General features: G+C 43.0%; 1 protein-coding gene across 2 annotated transcripts in view; it reads left to right on the forward strand.

Annotated features, from left to right (window-relative positions):
* The window catches only part of CARD11 (caspase recruitment domain family member 11), a 2,459,919-nt gene that overhangs the window by 2,132,121 nt on the left and 309,331 nt on the right, over positions 1-18,467 (forward strand). The gene's annotated exons all lie outside the window — the stretch shown is intronic.

Below are 18,467 nucleotides of genomic sequence, written 5' to 3' on the forward strand. Positions count from 1 at the left end.
AATAATTATATGTTATTTGAATATCAAACTGAATTGTACAGATGCTTGTGTTGAACATGGATTTGCCTGTATTAAAAATGTACCAACAGTGAATCCTGACTGTAATGTAACTGAATTAAATATATACACCTATGGTAACAGAGGATACTGGAAGAGAAGAGGTTAAGCTCAGCTCCAGCTAAATTTGAGAAATAGTAAGAAATTAAATTACTGGGCCTAGGCCATAAAGATGTTATCTCACAGTTTTGAATGAAGCCAGAGACACAAACTCTGTAAGAAGCATGGCCTGCTAGTCTCTGTAGGAGGAGCAGAAGTTTGTAATTGTTTAATGACTTCCAGAAGCTGCAACAGATCTGAGCAATTCTGTTGTGCATGTAGTATTGATGTGTCGGTGCTAAACTCTGGCAGTTTCTAGCAATTGGGGGGAGGGGTGGGGACCAGAAGTCAGATGACCAAATGTATGGGATGTCATTCTCTACAGAAATAATGTTTTAATATTAGCTGAGACTGAAGTCTCAGGGTAGTTTGTTTCTTGGAACTTGACATAGAAAGATCCCTCACCTACTTCATGTTGCCTTGCTTTATTAATTAAGTAGGAACAGTAATTCTGTAGATCAGTTAGCAAAATATATTGAGAATAGTTAAGTATTGTTTTTCTTTAACTGTGTGAATCTTTCCAGCTGTGTTATTTTTAACATTTCCTGTGATTTAAATTCTCGTGTTTTCTGTAAATAGATATTTCATATTTTCATTTCTTTTGTTATTAATATATATTTAAGCTTTTCATTGTGGCTTGTCCTGGTGACACTGTGGCCACTTCTGAAGCTGGCTGTTTGGTCAACATTATAGGTTCATAGGTTCATACTAGGCTATCTGCCCGAGGGCATTTACAAGCCTAGCCCATAGTTTTGTGGCTTACGCCACCCCTTTAGTATGGGGAACTATACCCATTATTTTGCTGTGCCTCTGTTGAGCAGTGACACTGAGGTAATCCCTGGGGTATATCTGCGATCTCCCATCCATTGGTCAAGATTTCTCTTGAACAAGGCCAGCGAGGTGCTCTGCCTCACATATACCGGGATTTTATTCCACAGCATAGGGAGTCTTTGGGTGATGAATCTATCCCTCCAGCGCGTCCTATTAATAGCCGTGTCGAGGTTTAAGTCTCCCGCCCTTGTGGCTCTGACGGATCTAGATTTTTGAGGTGAAGCATATTCATCAAATCTGGGTTTGACATGGCCTTGTATGTTAGGCAAAGGTCACCTCTGAGCAAGCGGTGGCGACTGAATAGAGCTGGAGTTCTTTCAGTCGGGCAGCATAGGACAGATGTTTGAGACCCTTTATCCTTTTGGTGAGGAACTTTTGTGGCCTCTCCAGCTGCTGCAAGTGTCGGGTCAGATACATTCCGAATGGGGCATTGTACTCAATCATTGGTCTGATGAGTGATGAGTATAGGAGACTATGACCTCCCTTGATCTAGATGAGAATCCCTTCATGATAAGGTGGGCAATGTAGAAGGTCTTCCTAACTACTTTAGCTACATGGGTGTCGAATGACAGACTACTATCAACCTGGGTCCCCAGGTCCCTGATAACTTCTTCTATGCTCAGTGGATTGCCACCTATTTGGTAGCTAGGGGTAACCTTGTTTTTCCCGAAGGGTATGACTATGCATTTTTGGCATTTAACTTTAGGCCATGGCTCTGGCACCAGTTATCCGTTTCTGTGAGACCCTTCTGAAGGATATCTGTGTCAGATGTGTTTTCCACTATGGCCCAGTTTGCAGTCATCTGCAAACTTTGTCAGCCATAACCCTCCTGTGTTTGCTTGTACTTGGAAAAGTAGATGCCAAACAAGAGTGGGCCCAGGACTGAGCCCTGTGGTACACCACTTGTGACAGGCTTTGAGTCTGACATGGCGCCAGCAACTCTGACCCTGTGGGTTCTGTCACTCAGCCAGTTTGCAACCCATCTTGTGATGTATGGGTTAACATTTAAGCTGATGAGTTTTTCAATGATACCCGAGTGGGGTATTGTATCGAAGGCCTTCGCCAGATCGAGGTAGGCTGTATGGACTGCCTTTCCCTCATCAATGGCTTTGGTGACTGTTTCAAAAAGTCAACCAAGTTTAGAAGGCATGATCTGCCTTTGACAAAGCCAAACTGGGATGGATCCAAAGTCTGCAAATTCCCTATGTCTTTATTTATGAGGTCCATTATGATCCTCTCCATGGCTTTGCAGATAAGGCTTGTCAAGCTAATGGGCGGTAATTTCCAGGGTCGGTGGAGGCACCGCCTTTGTGAAGTGGGACCACAGTTGCAGTGCGCCACTCCTGTGCGTATCCAGAGGTAAGACTATGATTAAACAGCTGTCCTAGCTGTGGGTTTAATTCCTCGTTGAGTTCGTGGAGCACACAGCCGGGGACACCATCAGGTCCCATGGATGCTGTGTTTTTTGCTTTGGAGAGAGCAGTTCTCACTTGGGCGTTGGAGATGTTTGGGGGGCTGCAATCGCTTGGTATAGATATCTCTCCTTTTGGGGGGGAGAGGGGGAAGAAGTTTGCACTGAACCTGTCAGCCAGTATGTTGGCAATGTCTGTAGGATCAGTAATCTTCACATCATTTTGAACTAGTTCTGAGCATACCATTTGTATTAATATTAATTTCACTCAGTATAATTGGGTACCCTTGCAAGAGCCTTAGGTAGCTGGCTTTGTAGTATCTGGTGGCAGGGATAACTACCTTATAGTCTGAGCAGAAGGGGGCACCGTGGGTAAATCTGTGCAGCCTTTCCCAGGTGTGTGTGTGTGTGTGTGTGTGTGTGTGTGTGTGTGTGTGTGTGTGTGTGTGTGTGTGTGTGTGCGCGTCAGCTATTTGGAGCAGGGACACGAAGCACTGGTTTCACAGAGAGGGTGCTGGAGGACTTCGCTTGAGCACTCAGCTGAGGACTTAACTCTACAGCTGTGCCATTGGGGAGCCTTACTGGGGACCTGAGAAGAGACAGAGAGAGAAACCCAGACCACAGGCTGAGTGTGTTCCCTGTGTACTGTTAAGGGAAATCATATTTCATGCAGAGAGCTGCATCTGGAAATACTGGGTGTATCCATTTTTGTTCCAAGTGAGCGTCCCTCTCCATTGTCAGTGGTGAGGTTTGAGGCTCCTTGATTACTGGCCAAGCATGGGGACATCACACTTTTCTTCTGTCACTTGTGGGGATAACCAGATACAACACACCCTTGCAAACTAATGTAGTGTTCTGTCATACTTGTATATGATGAGTGGTATATAGTAAAATTAGCTCTGTGTTCCTAATAATGCTGTGCTATTGTATTCCAGTAGTGCTATGGTGGCAGCAGACAAATGTAGAGACATACAAGAGCTGCCTAGAGCAGATCATTACTCGGTCTTTTGTACATGCCTCCATTGAAGACTTCGCACAGCTGGAACAACTGAGCTGTGTCACCCTTACCATGACATGCAGCACTGCTGCACTCACACCTACAGAAAGACACAAGCACACACACACACGTACACACATGTACACACACACACACACACACACACACACACACACACACACACGCACACACACACACACGTACACACACACACCAAAAATATCCCAATTATAATCTTCTATACACACACACTACATTGATACCTGTGCTCAGATTTGGGGCTTTGCAGCTTTACCTACCTAAGGAATATGGGATCAGATGCTAATAGTGTTGACAGTAAAGACAGAGCTGTTTTATTAAAAGACATACAGTAGCAGTGTTAGGTTCACACTGACATTCAGAATTATTTACAAACTGATGAGATTATTAAATGAAAATATTTTTAATATTAATGACTGATATTGAGTTATCATTGGGTATAATTCATGCAGAACTGTAATAATACACAAAGCCAGAGTATTATATTTGCACAGTATTCAAATGGTTTGAGATTCATAAAAGGATCAGTATTCAGGCTCTGCTGTACTCAGCTGCAAGATTTTTTTGGAGCTAGATATAAATATAGTAGTCTGTGGGCATTGCCTGCAGAAATGAGGCCTTTGCACAACCTGTTACTCTGCTCTGTAAGAATGCCTGTGTAGAGCAGCAGGCAGCAGGTCATTAGTGTCCAAACTAAGCAAAAGGCATGCTGAGCAGAGGAAAAACTCAGACTGCAGACCTAGATGAGTACTTTTGTATGGGTCAATATGTGAATGTACATGGTAGTACAGGTGTGTGTGTGTTACTTCTCTGTTAGCGCACAGTGTACTACATGTGTCACAACTTCACTCTACACACGTCACAGGATCAGTCAGATTGGTACTGTGAAGACGCATGCTATCTTCTAGACATAGTTTAAACACACTGGCACACCAGCACTTGCGTGTGTGTTTGTATAACTATATATATATATATATATATATATATATATATAGGTACAGTTACCTTTGCGAAACATTACTTTAGTCAACATCTGTGTACTTTGGTCAACTAAACAGATATTCAACAAATGTGCAAGATCAACAATCTCTGGTTAGAGGAATATTCCTTTTCCCCGAGGACGGTGCTGTCTCGGAGTTAGAATATAGAGTTATCAAGTACCAGGTATCCATTTACTTAATTAATTAATCAGTCTTTCAGTTCCTTCTTACTTCATAAGAGGTTGATAAGCATGCTAATATAATTTGTGTAAATAATTTACGAAGCATTATATTACTACAAGGAGCTACTGTTTATGTGAAAGCTAAAGTATATTCCCTGGTTTTCTGAAATGCAGAATGCACTGCAAAATCTGTTCTCTGCAAGTTTTCATGGTGTGTTATGCCAGAGAAATTCAGTGACCACTGTACTACTACAGAGGAATGATGGAATTGAACAGTAGCATGGACAGTGGTCTCCCTGTTGATCAAATTTGACAGTCTAGAACTATAGCTAATGCTACTTAGCCATGAGTTGCCCCCCAGAAATATTGCTGGTATCTGACTAGCATGGAAAAATGATTCAGTAAATATATCCACCTTGCTCTTTGGGGTGCAGAATGGAAAAGGTGTACTGTGTCTTTCATTCACTTCCTTGAAACATGTGATCATTGTAGCATAGCAAATAAAAGGCAGCTGAGTCTTGCAACCATTTATGCCTTTTGTCAATACCCATCCATACACTGTATCTCCTTTTTTGATGAAGACTAGGTCATTAAAGCCAGGGCTGAATTTGAATGCACATAGAATCATCTAGTTCCCATTTGAATGAACTTAATGTATGACACTTCTTAATTTGCAGTGGGGGTCTATTCCAGAGATGTGAAAGGAGATGTGTAATGAACATTTCTCCACCATGATTTATTTATTTGCTAGTGAAAATTTAGATCCCAGGATCTGGTATTTGTTGGACTATTTGATTTGTGAAGATACAAAAGATTAGGCCCAGTGTGTCCCTAATTTCATAGAAGATCTCAATTTTATAGCTGTGCCAGTGGGGAGTCTTACTGGGGGTGTGGAGAAAGAGGGAGAAACCAGCCCTGGACTGACTGTGGTCTCTGTGTGCTCTTAAGGGAAATTGCACTTGATGCAGAGAGCTGCATCTGGAAATACTGTGTGTGTACTTTGTCATCCTCTCAGTCTATGTCCCCCACTGTTGCCAGTGATGAGGATTGAGGCTCCTCAGTTATTGGTCCAGTCCAGTGTTGGGCCATCTCACACACACGTGCGCACACTCTCTCTCTCTCTCTCTCTCTCTCTCTCTCTCTCGTGCGTGCACACACACACACACACACACACGTTTATTTATTACACAATAAATATAATTTAAAACAATCTGGTGGGTAAGTATGATTTTTAGCAATCAGGAGGAAAATCCAAATGAACAGTGTGCATTTGTACATGATTAAAAAAGTTTGGAGGGAAGGAAATCATTTGAAAACACAGGGTACACTTAATCCACTACTAAACAAAACCATATTCTGATCCATGTTTTGTTACATTTCTGATTTTGACTTAACAGAAATCTGAGTTGGATCTTTCTTTCTTTATTTATTTTCTTTCTTTTTTTCCATATCTGTGAAAAATAATTCCTAAGAGTAATCTTTAGCTAGCCACCACTTTTCAGATGGCATCTCCTTGTTTTGCGCCTATCTTATTTTAACTATTAAACTTTTAACCTTTAACCTTGTCAATTTTATTGATCTCAGTAGAACTGTTTAACATGCAATGTTCCTGTCTCCATTTTTTTTCCACTCAGCATATTGTCATTAGTTCAACTGGGTGATACCCCCCCCCCCCCATTTAATACTTTTTCTCTTAAGAGACAGAAGAGCTGTATGCATTAGTCCAGACACAGTCTCACAGTTCATCTTTATTTTGCCTTAACATTTTTTTATTTTCTTTATTTAGTTCATTTTAATATAGTTGTACTCTTTGTGTGCTTACCTATATTGCCTGTCATATCAGCATGAGATTTGTCTTCCACTGTTGTGTCTACTGGACACTGTAAGACTGGGAAATAAAGTGAGATTGAACTTTCAGAGTTGCTGCTCGTAAACAATGCTTTTGATGTGCACATAGTTCCTGGACTCCCTGAAATGTTCTAGCAGTTCTGAATGACTTCAGTTGCCCAGTTACTACTAAACCATCTGAAATATATTTTTAGTTTTAAGTAATTTTTAAAAATATTTTGCAGTCATATAATTTCAGTTGCCGTAGTGTTCTGTTTTTGCATGTGACATGATTAATCGATGTTTTAGTGTGTTTCATGATACAGGAAACGTTAAACTTTCTGTGTGTGTCTCCAGGGTATGAACTGAATATGAGTTATTTAACAAAGGTTAATTGTGCATGGAAAGTACCTGTCATGGAGTACAAAAGAGACCAAGTCCCAGAGCAGCAGCTGTCTAGGGAAGTACTTCATGCTGGATTGTTCTTTACTGAATACATGTTCTCTGTTCCAGTCATCCCCACCTCCTGTTTGACATTTAAAGTTAACGCTGTCTAACAATGAGTCACTTATTTGTTTCTTGTGAACTAAAATATTCTGTGATTCAGTTTATTACTTTCCTGTCAGTGTTATCATTCCTATAATAAAGTACTTAAAATCGAATTAACACAATCTCCAAAAGCCACCAGGTGACTACTTAGATTTAGTTCTTATCCTTAAATGAAAACACACAGAGACTAGTATTACCCTTCTAAAATCCATGTATGTTTTTTTAAAGCATTAAAAAAAAACATTCAGATAATTTTCTGGAATATGTGGCTAGCATAGTTGATTTGAACTTCTGAACAACATGACCTTAAAAATGAGTGATGTGGCACTAAATGTCCAGTGCTGCCTTAATCTTCAAGGACGCTTGAGAGTTGCATAGAGTTTGTAGTCCTCCCTGACCCAGAATGACCTTCTGATAGCCCCAAATGACTTTATTTACCTAACTGCTTCGGTGTACTAACTAAAATTCCTAAAAGGTTGCATGACTATTTATATTGAAATAGCTAGTGTATTACTTTTTTTGTTCTGTTCTTATATAAATTCTCTCTCTCTCCCTTTGTGTGTGTATATATATATATATATATATATATATATATATATATATATATATATATAATTTATCTGTCTCTGTATATTTTTTATATAATATGGTCTGAGTACCCTGTGCCCAGTTGACTGTTGATGTGAGGTGTAAGAGTTACTATGGCATTGGCAATGGATGTCCCATGATACTATGCTCATTAATATGTATGAGCCATGATTCGGTAAATCTTCTAATTGTTTATTCCAGTAAAATCACTGTGTTTGCTGTTTGGCCTCAGTCATGAAAAAACAGGGTCCTTCAATGAACTCATCTATATATATATATATATATATATATAAACATTATATGAAATGCTAAACAGTACCAATACTGAATGAAAAAAAACAGTGGTAATTTCAGATTGAATCTAAAATAATCAAAAAGTGCAAAAAACATAAATAATATTTTTTTGCAGGGGGGCAAGCCCACCTGCACCCCCACATATCTTGTTAATTATATATACCAACTCCGAGATCACTCAACAGCAGGTCAAGAGCAAATTCCCTTCCCTGTTGTAATGAGGATTAGCAGAGAAAGCAGCCATTAGGCTAAAATGCATCAAAATAGAGTGCTTGCTTTTCTGAGCATTTGCTCTTATTAAACAGTATACAAAAGTGTTTGCTGTTCTATACAGTTCTTTCAGAATGCAGACAGACAAAAGTTGTTTGGTATTAGGGCTGGGAATGCATCTGTGTGCATGCTGGCAGGTTAGTTTAGGTAAGAGTACAGATTTAGAATTGCTCATGGTTGTTGGTATATATGTCTGGGCCTGTCTTGTATAGTGGTAATGTTACAGGAAGTTTTTTTTCTAAGATAAGGTGGAAGGTTAGGGTTAGGTTAACCGTTAGGATTCTCAGGCAGTAGTAAGGTGATACGGGGGGGTGGTGAAGCTAGTGCCGGATCTAGCAGTATGTGCAAATGTGGACATATTTCATATGATTCATAACATTTTGCAAATGCTGTTCAGTATTTCAAGCCCTTTATATCTGATGTTTTCCTCTGCATGGCTACAAAATATTATCAGCTTTCCAATGACACCTTATTCCATGATGCATGATGTACTATTCCAGAGACATTAGTCTTAGTATTGTCAACATTGTTGCTTTTATTGGTATCTTCAAGTGGCCTGACGTTTTGCAGTCAAATCTTATTGTAACACTCAGTACTGCCACCCCCCCCCCCCAACATGGCATTATCACACTTCCTCTTTTGTATCAGTAATGTAAATGTGGAAATATCTCTGTTCATGACATCTGATGACCATTTTGCAAATGTCCTTTGATAACTCCCCTGTGCATATAACAAGGTCCATTTTACTGTGCATCCATTAGAAATAATGTCAATTTGTGCATGCCATCTTACTTACTGTTTTACGGCACACTATTCTTAAAATATTTGTCTCACTACTGAAATAGTTCTAATATTAATACAGTTTATTTTGAACTGATATTTCCATCCATGGTCACTTATGACTGTTGCTGGTACTTAGCAGTAAGAAACATTGTCTCTGTAACTACATCAAATATATTATGCCAAATTTCTCAGAAAAAATTGTCATTCTCTTCCATGAAATGTAGTTCGATGCAGATTCCATGTGGAGTTAAACACACATACAACTTTATATTCAGATATTGTACTTTACTACCTAGGAGTCCAAAATTGAAGGCTGCCATAATTCCAGTCACAATGAACTTCCATACTCATGTGAAATGTATAGCAGTTATATTGCCAATCTAATAACAATTCAGTAAACAAGAACTGTAAGTCATTATTGTGATCTATATATGGAACAGACAACACTGGCAATGGGAGCAGCCATGAAGGCATCTGACCAATCAAGCTGTATTCAAGAGCTTTCCTGTATGTATGTATGTTTGTCCTGGTTACATGAAAGCTTGGAAATCAGTTGCCCACTGATGTTAACGTGAAAACAGTCAATTGTCTGAGATCTCCATACGTTACATTGAGGACTTTTCTCTCTTCCCAATGGTGTTTGACAGTGTTGGTTTACATATACCTGGTGTGTAGAACTTGTCTTTTGGTCTACCTGAGGGGTACAGGGAGCATTTATACCTTAAATTACAAGTACACTTGTTTCATACTGTTCTGGCACTTTGTATAAATTAGCTTTCAAGACCAAAAAGACTGAAGAACCGAGTACTTGCAATTTGGGTGATTGTCTTACCATCATTCATACAGGAAGTATGTACAACAGGTCATATTGCAACTCCCCTGAGGCAGTTTACAAAGGGGTAAGGGCACTTAGGAACAGAACACATTCAAAATGCCATTCTATCCTCAATGGTTTTATCGCACCCGAGTCCTGATTTATAATGCTGCTAAGTCAGTACATGGAATGGCCATGATAATGTATTTCATTACCGCAGACACTATACCCCATCTGCAATCCCACCAGCCATCACTTTACTTTGATTATCTGTCCTCTGCTTTCATCCGCAAACTAATTCTCAGATATCTGCTTCTGTAGAGCGCCAGTGATGTATGATAAGCAAATCTAAAGAAATAACTACAGCAAGCAAAGTGTGCATTTTTTCAATAACATATATAATGACAGCAAATATCACTTATCCTTGAAAAAACAGAATTATTCCTGGTTCTCATTGCATAAGAGCACATTAGTTATGTCAGAGACAAACTGAGTTTGAAGGCCTGAGAAAGTGCAAAATGTACACTTTGTTGGAAACGGATCTGAAACTAGAGAACAACCAAATGGCTACTCAAAACTGTTGGTGGAAATAAAATACCATGTGTCTTTATCAAATATTACAGCAAATTTATAAGAATAATATTTCAGGACCTTGTATACAAAATGCAGATAGCTAGTTACTGCAGGTACAAATAAACATACACAATGTTTTGTTCATGCAGCGTATTTCACTGCGCAGTCTAAAGTGGGAAGAAGGATTGAAACGTAATTCCAGTGACAAACTTCCAGTCAGTGAACTATATAAGATTTATATTTCTGATCCGTAATTCCAGTGACAAACTTCCATAGTCAGTGAACTATATAAGATTTATATTTCTGATCCGTAATTCCACTGACAAACTTCCATAGTCAGTGAACTATATAAGATTTATGTTTCTGATCACATAACTCTTTAAAAATTGGCTGGGTTGGAAATCAGTAAGGGCAACCAAATGGAATAGATAACTCAATAGCTTAACCATATCCAGGGCTGTCAAAATTATCTTAAAAGATAGACATGAAACAGGTAATGTAAAGAGAGACATGAAACAGGTAATGTAAAGAGAGACATGAAACAGGTAATGTAAATAGAGACATGAAACAGGTAATGTAAAGAGAGACATGAAACAGGTAATGTAAATAGAGACATGAAACAGGTAATGTAAAGAGAGACATGAAACAGGTAATGTAAAGAGAGACATGAAACAGGTAATGTATAACATAAAAAAAAATGAAAAAAGCAGCCAAACTTTATATGACAAAAACCCTGACATCAATGACACACAAAAATATTACCGCGAAGAGTAAAAGAAGAACAGTTAAAAAACAATGGCAAGTTTAGACACAATTATAGCCACTGCAGACATTACAGCAAATAAAAATGATTCCTTGTACAGATGCACCTTATAAATGGTATTCTGAGCAGTGAAGATGGAGGAAGTTTTAGTTATGTACTCACCATAACTTCAGATGTTTGGGATCCATCTCGCCTACATTCTGACTGATGGGTTCGGAGCCGATCCCTCGGCTCCGACTCGGCACGCTTATGCCAAAGAGCGAAGTCTCTTATTGGCTGAGCTTACTATATCCCAGGATGCACCACTACCAGTCCCCCAGATCTAGTTTGTCCGCATACATGCACACATGCACGCACTGATTATATAACATCGTCAGATGAAACAAGATAAAAACAGTAGAACTCAAAAACCGATCAATCTCTTCTGATCTCCAAGGCAGGGGGAAGGAGGGTGGGTATTAGGAATGTAGGCGAGATGGATCCCAAACATCTGAAGTTATGGTGAGTACATAACTAAAAGATGTTATGTGATCCTATCTCGCCTACATTCTGACTGATGGGACAGCGTCCCTAGCACCTGAATCCTGGGTGGCTCACTGGAAAACACTCCTGAGTACCGTGGAACCAAATGATGCTTGCCCTTTAGATGCCACATCCAATTTATAGTGGGAAATGAAAGTGTGCGGATTGGACCAAGTAGCCGCAGCACAAATCTCAGAAATAGCAAGCTTGGAATGAAAAGCTATAGAAGTCGCCATAGCTCTGGTAGAGTGAGCTTTGACAGATGTTGTAAGTTGCTTATTCGAAGAGGAATAAGCCTGAGTTATACAATCTCTAATCCATTTGGAGATAGTAGCTTTTGTGATGGTTTTACCCAATTTATTGTCTGAGAAGGACACAAACAACTGGTCTGATTTACGAATTTGCTGAGTCCTGTCTAAATAGAAGCGCAATTGCCTGTGAACATCCAATTTATGGAGAGTGTATTCTGCTTCATTGGAGAATTTTGGAAAGAAAACTGGTAGCTCTAGAGATTGTTGGAGACAGAGATTAGAACAGACCTTTGGGACAAAAGATGGATTAGGCCTAAGTGATACTCTATCCTTGTGAAAAATCAAGTACGGTGGTTTGATAGACAGGGCTTGAAGCTCTGAAACTCTTCTTGCAGAGGTAATTGCAACTAAGAAGGCAGTTTTCCAAGACAAATATTTTAACTCACATGTAGCAGCCGGTTCGAAAGGGGAAGATGTTAATGCACGAAGCACCAAATCAAGATCCCACGGGGGCGCAGGATGAAAAACTGGGGGTCTTAACAGCCCCGCACCTTTAATGAAAGTTTTGCATAATCTGCTGCTCATCAATGGAGGATCCATGGACTCGTGAAATTTAGAGATAGCCGCTAGTTGGACTTTAAAAGTAGAGACAGAAGATCCTTGATTAAACAGGGATGTTAAGAATTTCAAAACCTCTGGGATTGGAGCAGTGATAGGGTCTAAGCCCCTGAGTTGAGCCCAGATAGCAAACCTCTTCCACTTACTGAGGTACAATTTCTTAGTGGTGGGTTTGTGGGCCGAAGATAAAATGTGAATAACTTCCGGGTCTAATGTGTGATTTCTGACTAAAGTCGGAAGTGGAGGAGCCAAGCTGTCAACTTCAAGGTGTGAAGGGACTGATGTTGTCGTCCCGACTGATGAATTAGCAGATCCGGAGTTAGATCTAAGGTCCAAGGATCGTCCACCGCATGTTTCTTCAGGTAGGGAAACCATACCTGATGAGGCCAGTGCGGAGCAATCAGTATCAGTGTGGACCCCAATTGAGAAGCTTTCTGAATGACTTTGGAGAGAAGTGGAATCGGAGGAAAAGCATAAAGTAGCCCTGTTGGCCAAGGTTGTGCTAGAGCATCCATAGCTGCTTCCCCCTGATGTGGAGTCAAGGTGAAGAACCTTTTGCACTTTGTATTTTGTGGTGTTGCAAACAGGTCGCAGCACGGCGTCCCCCATCTCCTGAAAACCTGAGCTGCTACTGTTTCGTTTAGGGACCACTCGTGAGGAGAGAGAATTGTCCTGCTTAATCTGTCTGCCAATACATTTGATTTCCCCGGAATGTGGGTCGCTACTAAGAAACGGCTGGTAGCTACAGCCCATTCCCACACCCTCATGGCCTCTCTGCAAAGGGGGTAAGATCTGGTCCCTCCTTGTTTGTTTAGATACCAGACCACCGACATGTTGTCTGTGTGGATGGCGATAATGCCCTGAGGGAGAAACTTGTGTAAGGCCTGTAGGGACAGAAGTACAGCCCTCATCTCCAATACATTGATGTGGAGAAAAGTTTCGTCTGGAAGCCAGGAACCCTGAACTAACCTGCCCAGACAATGCCCCCCCCACCCTGTCTGGGAGGCATCTGTCGTCAGGGTGACCACTGGGAGGGAATAACAAAAGGACTTCCCTGATTTAGATTGGATGTCTGAAGCCACCAGCGAAGGTCCCGTTTGCATGTTTCTGTAATCATAATGGGGTGATTGAGGGAAGATCCTGAAAGGACCATTGAGTCGATAATAGCCACTGAAGAATCCTCATGTGCAATCTTGCCAGAGGAACTAGAAGAACTGTGGCAGACATCGAACCTAAAACTTGTAGGACCATCCTGGCTGGGGCCTTGGATCTTGAAATCAGGGCTTGAACTTGGCCTTGTAAAGTTTGGATCCTTTCGTAGTAAGAAAAGCGCATCAATTTTGAGTCTATCTCTGCTCCTATGAACCTTATGCTGAGAGGGCAGCAAGACAGACTTTGACCAATTGAATGTAATTCCCAGGGTAGCACCCAGGGAGATGGTGGCTTTGAGGTTGTCCATTAGTAGATGACTGGTGGTGGCCGTCAGGAGCCAGTCGTCCAGATAGGGAAACACTTGGAATCCAAGACTCCTCAGGTGAGCAGTTACTACTGCCAAACATTTGGTGAACACCCTGGGGCTGTGGTGAGACCAAAGGGCAGAGCACAAAATTGGAAATGACTGTCTCCCAGGCTGAAGCGCAGATACTTCCTGGACGCCGATGTATCGGGTATGTGATAATAGGCGTCCTTGAGATCTATGGAGCACATCCAACCATCCTTCTCCAATAATGGGAGAATGGATTGTAACGTGACCATTCGGAATTTGGATTTCGTGACGGATTGGTTTAGTCTGCTGAGATCCAATATTGGTCTCAGGTCCCCTGTCTTTTGGCACTAAAAGAACCTTGAGTAATTTCTGGATCCGATCTGGTCTGTGGGGACCGGTTGGATGACTCCTTTTCCTAGCAGCTTTAACGCTTCTGCGGCTGCAATTTCCCTTTGACTGGGTGGCGGGTCCGGGATTTTTGGACGGTGGGGTGAGTGTGTGAAGGGGATGGTGTAACCTCCGGCAATAATCCGAAGCACCCATCTGTCCTGAGTGATTGACTCCCAGGCTTTTAGGTGCTTGGCAAAGCGGCCCCCGACTGCCTCCGAGCAGCACAGCCGGGCAATCCCTCATGAAGTGTGGGAGGCTGAAGAGCCACGAAAGGACTCGCGGTCTCCAGAATTGCGGGGCCCTCTGCCGCCTCTGGGACGGCGTCTCCCAGAAAAATTTCCCCGTCCTCTGCCTCTGGAAGGGGAATCTTCCTGCTGTTGATGGAAAAACTTACGTGATTTGCGGAACCACATCTTCCCTCCTCCTTTAGCCTTGGGATAAGGCCGAAAGGGAGTGGAATAACGTGCACCTAAGGCAGATAAAGTTTTTCCTTCTTGCTCACAGCGGGTAAGAGTGTCTTTAACCTTAGGTCCAAATAAAGAGGACCCATCAAAGGGAGCGTCGGCGAAGGAAGACTTGAAGGCCTCCGCAAAATGACACAAACGGAGCCAGGCCTGTCTCCGTAGAGCCACGCCTGTGCCTGCCGCTCTACCCGCCCCTTCGGCCGCATACGAAATGAGCCTCATGGACGAGTTAGAAATTGAAGCAAGGATAGCCAACTGAGAGCTAACCGACTGGGCTAGCTGCTCAGGTAGGTTACCTGAGAGGGAATCTGACAGCTCCTTGACCAGATCCCTCTGAAGCCTGGTAAAATGTGCCAAATAATTCAGGGACCTTACAGTAAAGGCCGCTGAAGGCAGGGTACGCTTCCCGTACCGGTCCATGCTCCTAGACTCCTTATTAGGAGGATGGACGGACGTTGAAGCCTCTGCCACGTCCTGTTGTGTAGCAGATGCCACCACCATGGCATCTACAGCCACGCCTTTAGTGAGGAACTCCTTCTCGGGTGGGGCAGACAAAAATTTGTTAGGACGAGAAGGGACTGGTTCCACGGTATCTGGATGTTCCCACGCCCTCCGACAAACTAAATCCAGGAGCTCGTCGAAGGGCGGAGACACCCAGGAGGCGGAGGGCTGAGCCCCAAAGGCCTTGAGGAGCACTGACTCATCAGCAGAGGGGGGTTTGGATATCCAGCCGCCTCGTTGTTTGAGGATCTCTAAGATGTCTGCAAATGAGACATCATCCGAGGACGACTTGGGACCCCTCCGCATCATCAAGATCAGTGTCCGATGTAATAGACTCGGGAGTCCACGTGCTTCCTCTTGCACGATCTCTTCCTTGGGGTTCCTCTGAAGACAACTCTGAAGAACCCTCAGGAGGAGGGAACCCCAATGGGGTAACCTCAGGCCCAAGGGCTCCGCTGCCTAAGGACAGGGGAACTGCCAAAGACCCAGTCTCCACGCCCAGGGAAGGTGCCGGTAAAGCCGGGGAGATGGCCGACGACTTGGCCAAGTCACTCCTCATAGCTCTGAAAGCCGGACCCCCAGAATCCTGGGAGTGTCCGGTCCCGGAGCCATGATAGCAGACGGAAGTCCCGCAGCCGGGCACCGAGAGGGAGGCTCGGAACCGACAGCATAGGTCCCGAAACATCACCCCCAGGTCCAGCCGAAGAAGTCCGTGTACCAAACTCGGACCCGAAGGCCGGGGTTGGAGTAAGGGTCGGAGCCGACCCTAAGACCTCCACCGGCTCCAACAGCACCTGCTCCGACGGAGCCGAAGCGGTCGGAGGAGGAATGGCAATGACATGGGCATGGGCCATCGGCTCCGAAGCCAACTGGGTCGGAGCGAAACAAATTTTTGAAAGACTGGGGACTGGAACAGTCTTTGGAGCACCCTGTCTATGTCCGAATCTGACATCCTCGATGACCTAGAGGATACTGAACGGGTTCGAGATGGCCTCTCCAACGGCCCCAAGGGGCTAGGGGACCGGCTCCGAGGCGACTCGATGACTATCGGCGCCGAAGGAATACCCACACTAGTTTCCATCGGTGCCGAGGAGGACTTCGGCGCCGAGGAGGAAGTGTCTGAGCGGACAACCTTTGTCGGCCCCGAGACCAGTGGAGCCGACGAAGGTGACCCGCCTCTCGATGCCCCAGCCATCGGCTCCGAAGCCAGAGGAGTCGAGACTGGTGGCATCGAGGCAGACCGTTCCGCCCTCGGCTCGAAGTCCTTGGAGCCGAAGGAGAAACCTGCCTATGTCTTTTGGCGGTCGGATCCGACGGACTGGTCGGAGCCGGCGCCTTTCTTTAGCGGAGAAGGAGAGGATGCTAAAGCTTCTTCAAAGGAGGGTTTTACAAGACCTTTTAATATGAGCTTATTTTTCCTCTCTTGGAGGACCCTCGAGGAAAAAGCGTGACACACGCTGCAGGACTCCTGCAAATGCTTTGCACCCAAACAATAAACACAGAGAGAGTGGTCATCTGTGATCGACATTTTAAAGTTGCACTTGGTGCACTTTTTAAAGCCTGAAGGCCTAGGTACCTGAGACATTCCGGTGAATTAAAGCCCAAAACACAGTACAAACACTGTAATTAGAAAGAAAGAAATTCTCTCTTCTTTGACCTTCTTTATAAGAAAGAGAAACTATCCACAGTATAAAGGATCCGAGATCCCTAACAAAACAGAAGTCACCTACAATCAAAAGACCGGGAAAGGCCTTTACACACAAGAGGTACTCCTAGTCAACACTCACAACACAAGAATTTACTAAGTAAATTTCACCAAACTCACTCTAAACACAAGAATAGCTGTTAAAACAGCTTTTGTTGAAGAAAAATAGAAATTCCTGACAGAAAAACTAGTGAAATTAATCACTACTTAGCTCAGCCAGCTCGAGACCACGTCTTCACTTGTTAGCGGCAAACGAGATCTGAGGGACTGGTAGTGGTGCATCCTGGGATATAGTAAGCTCAGCCAATAAGAGACTTCGCTCTTTGGCATAAGCGTGCCGAGTCGGAGCCGAGGGATCGGCTCCGAACCCATCAGTCAGAATGTAGGCGAGATAGGATCACATAACATCTTGCATATATAGCAACTAGTTAAAGTTACTGCTGTGCAAAAGTGAAACCTTAACTCAAATAATCTCTTGTTTATCCCACTAGCATGTAAAGCTTGTAATGTGCCCAGTTACTAATATCTGTATACCTACCTGCAAATGCAGTGACCAACACCAGATCATGGTCAAATGTGGCCCTAGGCAGGATAATGGGCCCTGTATCACCTAGTGCTAGACCCAGCTCTGGCAAAGACTCACGAGAAAGTCAGCAGCTTGTTTAGATCATGTGACAGATAACGAGCTGTCTGATGATCATGATTATTTGTCGACAGCATGAGAACTGACGGGAGATTTGTGGTGTGTCACCACAGTAGCATCTGTTGCCCTTCTCCTGTGTTTACATTCTCCCACACACAACTCCCCATGAGGGCTACCATAATTGGCTTGGGATCCTCAAGCTCACATCCCCTGGTTCTGCAGCCACTGGTAACATACAAGCCTTCACTTCTACAGAAGCTACTTGAAAAAGCAAGGACCACCATCCCTCCCCCCAAGATGGGCAAGATGTCAGTCAATACTCTGTCCTGTCCTCCCAGACCAGTTTTTCTAGCATATGGACCACTATTTGAACTCAGGTTGGTCACAGTCAAGGCTTTATTCCTGTCCACCACAGATCCCAGGGCTGGCTATCCTATTATTTAATATTGGCTTGCATGTGTCAGCATCCGGTCTTGGTGAGATATGGCAGTATTTGTTAGATACCTGAGTATTGATTTAGATACCTCACCAAATAAACACATTATGTTTGTCAGTTGTGACCCTTCCCTAAGTAAATGGGGTTTTGCCTTCAGTTCTTCACTATTTACTCAGACATAAGGAATTTATCTGTCTGAATGGACTAGAAGATCCAGTTTTTTCTAAATCTGATTTTCTCCTAGCATGTTGAATAGAACTCTTGGCACTTACTTTTTGCACACATGCAGATTGGTAGCTACAATTTTATAGCAGCGATCCGGACAATATGCACTAATTAAGAGTTTGAGACATGCCCCCTCTGTAAACATGAATAAACACAGTTTACTTCTTTC

This window comes from Protopterus annectens, chromosome 12.part0, assembly GCF_019279795.1.
Source record: "Protopterus annectens isolate FY-2018-M chromosome 12.part0, PAN1.0, whole genome shotgun sequence".
Lineage (NCBI taxonomy): Eukaryota > Metazoa > Chordata > Ceratodontiformes > Protopteridae > Protopterus > Protopterus annectens.